The following is a 6000-nucleotide window of genomic DNA, read 5'->3' as shown; positions in this document are numbered from 1 at the left end:
TAGAATTTGTAGATTTTGTGAGATCAGCGAACCGGTTAGCATTACTGGTTACTGTTAATGTCTGAAAAATATAACTTTTGTGAAGGAACCGGTTGACACAAAATTTGAAGCCTACCACTGGGTAAAACTATCAATTTTCATGTGTGTAAGACTGAGCAAGAGTTAGTAATGATCGTGTGCATTCATCGGGATTGACACTTTCCATAGAAACAAACGAACAACGAGAATATCGGTCAGAGACCGAAGACTTATCGATCGAAAGTTAGGGGATCCCCCAAAACAGAAACTGCGGTTTCGATTCGAAAAATTCTGTAAACCCGAACTGGATTGTTTTGATTAGTTTTCAGCCAATATCAGAAATGTAGGAAACAATAGCCAACTCCCCATGTCGTCGTAATACTACTCGCGGAAATACTTTTATGAACAATTCGGCAAATCCGAACTGGATTGTTTCGATTAGTTTCCAGCCAATAGCCTATTTCTGTATTTACCAATCCTATAGTTTGTGTCAAATACAACGGCGCTAACCCAGGTTGCGACGGCTATTCAAACACAGCCTAGCGATATTTTGGTGAGGAATTCTGCAACCCCGAACCTGATTTAGGGATATGGACATTGCTTAAACTTTAAGGAGTAATTATAAGCGGCGTGTATCCTTCGCTCTGACTCAATAGTGTGGAAAATTTCTCGAAGGAAACTTGCGCATCGCGACGACGTCAAAGTTACAAGAGAGATATGGACAAGGCTCAAAGATTAATCACGAGATACGATCTAGCGGTGTGTATCCTTCGCTCTGACTCACTAGCGTGAAAACTTGCGCCTCTGATACGCACACACACATTCAGCGCGTCTCGAAAATCTCTCGATTTGTGAAAATCCAGATCTCTTCATCACTAATTAATTAATAACTCGCTAATTATACGACATACATCATACATTATACATCCAAAATCAATAGGCTTCTGGTCCGAGATATGATGAATGCACATGCAAAATTTGAAGCAGATTCAACCACGCCTTCGTGAGATATCGCGTGCATCTAACAGACAGACAGACATACAGACATACATACAGACAAATACCTATCAATATACTTACCGATCTTAAGATCGATAAGTAATTAGAACCCCGCGTCTTCACAGGATTGGTCGTTCAATTTTGTACGTTATAATGTACAGCTTGTACGCTTCGATGAAACTCATTAAGCTGCACAATGTGCTAGCCATGATATCGTTTACGTTCTATAATTTTTTGAGCAACTGTTGCAACAGCTCGGTAAATCAAGAAAAATTTTCCCGAAAAATTCGGGCATTTCATCAGATTCTTGAATGATTAAAGTGAAACGCATGCTTTGAACGTTCGGCATGGTGTGGACAGGTATCACAATACAATTTCCAATGATACCTGCTTCAAACGTATGCTTTAGGTTAATGACGTTTCACACTTGCGAGGGAAAGCGATATGTGTTTTTCATAAGGAACGGAGAGCTTCTACGTTGCAACGTCGCGTAATGAAGTTATTAGGGAACGTCGTTGTTTAGCTCAAGTTGATATTGGACAAATTGGAGAACATTGTATGAAATAGCTTATACAATTTTATTGTGCACGATAAATTCAATCTAATGGTACCATTTTAAAGCTATCTTTAACTTCTGCAAATGTGTCGATGTATATCATATTAGGTTACAACAAGAATAAATTGAGTTTTTCGTTATTCAATCCAAAAGCTTTTCTAAAAAAATTCACGCTTTTCAACTTTGTCGATTTTTGTACGATAATCGCAACAGCAAGAGAAACAAACTGAACTTACACGAATAAAATGCAAGACAGTAACAAATCTCCAAATAAATTGACGAAAAAAACTTGATCAGCAGAATGACGAAGCTAAAACAAACCGGGACTGTCGCGTTCCCGCGATTCGACGGACACAAAATTGCGTCCGATATGCATCATTGCACTCGGTGTCTCCACTTGGTTTATTGTCAAGCGACCAATTTGATGACGTATGGGATATTGACGTGCGAATTTTGAAAAATTTTTGGGGTTCATCAAAGAGAACGCGGCAAGGTGTTCAGTGCGCAGACGATCGCCTATTTGATTCGCCAGAATGTCACAGCATTCCTTTGCAGACAAAATCAAACGCTGCGTTGTTTGCCCGCGGCGTAAAGAAACACTCCATGTGTCGTCGTATTTTATTGTTTCCCGGATACGAGATACAGCATCGCAGAAGTCTGAAATACACGACTGCACAGACGCTCCATCCATTAGCCTTGACTGCAATGCGCCGTATAATACATCCACGTGATAGAATATTGTGGAGAAAAAAGCGAGAAAAAATGAAAACTCACCATCTTCTAGCAGACGCTTTAGACCTGCCGCCTCCCTCACAGAGCGTTCGTCCCAAACCGGAGAGCTCTGAATGCCATTGAAACACTCAATGAGCTCAGACCTAATTCCGGACACGCCCTGCACCACGCGTGATTGGAAGTTCCAACGTGTTGGTGCACAAGCTGGGAGACGGCGGCTACATATCTGGCGAAGGAGGTCAGAGCGCTTCGGCGAAACGGAAAAAAATAAAGAAAACCCCGAAACATTTGCAAAAAATATACGGACGAGAGGGGTATCAAGACACATATTTTTAATAACGAGGTTAAATTGGTGTGCATAACAATGTAAAAAATGCGCATGAGGAAAATCTTCTTTTATATAAACTTGAACACCATGTTTCGACCCACTCATGACTGCCGCGCCGTCATAAGTTTGAGCTATCAATTTTGACTTCGCGTTGTAAGGCTGTAACACTTCTTTCAGTACAGCCGATATCCCGCAAGCCGTGTGATCAACGATTGGTACAAAGCTGTGAAATCTCTCGGTAGGTTTACCATCTTTCACAAACCAAAAAATCACAGCCAGTTGGGAAACGCACGTGATGTCAGTTGTCTCGTCTGACGGAATCGAAAGGAACTTGCAATTCTCAATTTCCAGAGCCAAATGTTGTAAATAAATTTTATACATTGAGTCGAGCAAATCATTTTGGATATCCTTAGATGTCCCTTTCGAAACAGTTGCGGCATCAAGATGATCTCTCAATACTGTATCTAGGGATGCGGTGTATTCCACCATATCCAAAAATACCCCTCTATTAGAAGAGCCAGCCCGTTCATCGTGCCCACGGAGGGACAGCTCGTGACAACCAATGAACTTCAAAACATCTATCAATCGACCGAGAACATGGCGGTTTTTCTCGACGTTTTGGTTGTGCCGACGAATAGAAACCGCGCGTCCTTCATCCAACTGTGCTGCAATATTAACATTTCCGAATGTTCGGTATTTTACTGCATTGTCCAGGTGCTCCATAGAACAGGGGTTCTCAAACTTTTAGTGTTGCGGAGCCCCTGAAAAGGTTGACTATTATTCGCGGAGCCCCAAGAAAAAAGTTAAAATTGTAGCTTTCCGATAAATATTCCTGAGTAAGTTAAAAGTACTTAACTTAATTTAAATGCTAAACCTTTTTTAATGGGGTTAATGCAAGTCATAAATAAATCAAAATTTCAAAGATAAATTATATATACTATTACTAAAGCTGTAAATTTGACACTTGACAAACATATTAATAAACTAGGGGTCGAATCTTTTCCCTTTTGACATTTTCGGAAGACTTAAACGGCTGATAATAACTTGCGCGATTGCATTTTGTTACAATCACCGATAATTTTCGTCAGCATGGCATGTTTTTAAACATCTTTACGCCGGTGTTTATTCTCCCTGAATCAAAAATTTTCTTCGGCATATACATGTATTGTTCCACAATGACGACGATAAATGCTTTTTTGTTCTCGTGGGGAATTATGAGTCCAATGTGAAAAACATGTTACCATATAGTCATCGGCGACGAAATGCTAAAAATAATAATTAATAATAAAGAGGTAAATCCGCAACTCAAATTTCTTGATTGAAAATCGGCATTCTAAAATATTAAAACTTAAAATAAAAGATCACACTATAAGTTTGGTTTTAGCAGACTCACGTCAGATTAAAAACGCTTTTATAGGCATTGTAAATCACAAAATTTGGCGTAATGTTAGGTTTTCTTTGGTTATTCATCGTATAGTAACTGCGAAATCGAAACACAGTCAATTGTGTGCGCGATTTACCTTTTTTTTATTCTGAAACTACCGACGGAGCCGCATTGCATTAAAATAAATTTCAATCGTATTTTGCCCAGATTTTGTGATTTTTTAAACGGCGATATCTTGCTTAATAATAAGAACAAAAAAAAACAAATCAAGTTTGACAAATTCCAAGATCGCAAAAATACGACTCCAATTTATTTAAAGTTGGCAGTTTATCACGTGTTTTATGTTATTTTAGAATAGTATTCTTTCATTTTAGTAATCCTAATAGTAATCTCGAATGAAAATTGAGTAACTATGAGTACAATTGAATTATTACGACAAGACACTTTAACTGCTCGCATCGGCCATACATTGAATATTTTACGCAACAGAAATCTCCTTATCCGCTTTTTATAATCACAAAGAATGTTGCGCGGAAATTTCCGATTCAAATCCCCACCTCTTGAGAATCCTGGCTGCGCTCCAGCTCATAAATAATGTCATTTTTCAATTCCACCTCTTTGCCATATTTCGAGGCTATATTGTTGTCAAATTTTATCAAAGCTGTTATTGTTTCTTTGAACAGTTACAAAACTAGTCATTATTTTGAAAAGTAATCGGATAGCTCGCGGAGCCCCTGGGTTTCTCTCGCGGAGCCCTGGGGCTCCGTACGGAGCACTTTGAGAACCTATGCCATAGAAGATTGATGATCCCTGGCGCGCTCGGAAAGATGTTTAAGATCTCTAAAACCAAATTTACACCAACGTGAGTCACGGGCGGTAGCAAAAAGTAAGCTATAAAAACAAAAAAGTGCATTTTTGTCGCTGTAACACAGCCATTCGTGTTTTTTATACCAAGTTTCTGCGCAGAATGTACGCCGACGCTTTCCTCCGTCATGGGATTGTTCCAGTGAACAATTTTTTGGTTGATAAGGCCCAGGACGTTGTACCTCTAATTTTTGTTCCAGCGGCAGCTGCGAAAACGGAGTGCGAAGTAGTGCATCAACCTTATTCATTATGAGGTCTAAGGCTAAGAAATGCGAAGCCGGAAAGAAGTAAGGAGCTCAAAAGGAATGTGGAAAATCGAAAGCAAATGGACTAAAGGTCTCTAACTGATTCAAATAGCGAAACAAGCGACAAAAACGAAGGCGAGGAAACTATCAACTCTTCAAGCAACCAACGAACGAGAAGGAATGCGTGAATATGTCAACACGTTGTTGTAAGAAACGTCGGCATTGTGTCGTCATAATTTCGGGGCTAGCCCCGATGATTTAGTAAAAGAAACAGAAAACAAACGAGACGCGGCGAGTGGAAGATAAAAGAGAGAATACGATATACAATGAGCAACCGGGGCAAAATCGGCGTCGCCCCGTCGACGTTCGGCGAAGGCTTTGCGAGCGAAAAATGAACCATGTCGGGAGAATATGGCTAGTGTAGACAGTCTGTGCAACCGATATTGAGGTATTTTTCGAATATTTTTTATTATACCGAAAAAACAACCGGGGCATTGCCCCGGTTGGCCCTATTGACGCGCCGCCACTGATTATTATAGTGTTTTAATGCCGTAAATCTATGTAATTCTTGTTGTAAAACGATATTAGTAGTACAGGTTTATTATTTCTCCAGTTTGGCATAGCTCTGTTCACTAGTTAGCTTGTATTTAACACTTCCGTAACTAGTCTATTTTCGCAGTTTATTTCCTGTGTGATTTCCATATTTCTATGCGTATTTCCATGTATATTACCTGTTTGTCGATAAGATAGGATTTGTGTTGTATCTTTAGTGTCATACTAGTTATTCTTATGTATATCTAGGTATGTTTTACCTGGTTTTTAGTATCCCATTATAAGTAAATAGTTCATGACTGTGACGTCATAGACCAATTCC

Source organism: Styela clava, chromosome 12, assembly GCF_964204865.1.
Source record: "Styela clava chromosome 12, kaStyClav1.hap1.2, whole genome shotgun sequence".
Taxonomy (NCBI): domain Eukaryota; kingdom Metazoa; phylum Chordata; class Ascidiacea; order Stolidobranchia; family Styelidae; genus Styela; species Styela clava.
This window is presented reverse-complemented; position numbering follows the sequence as displayed.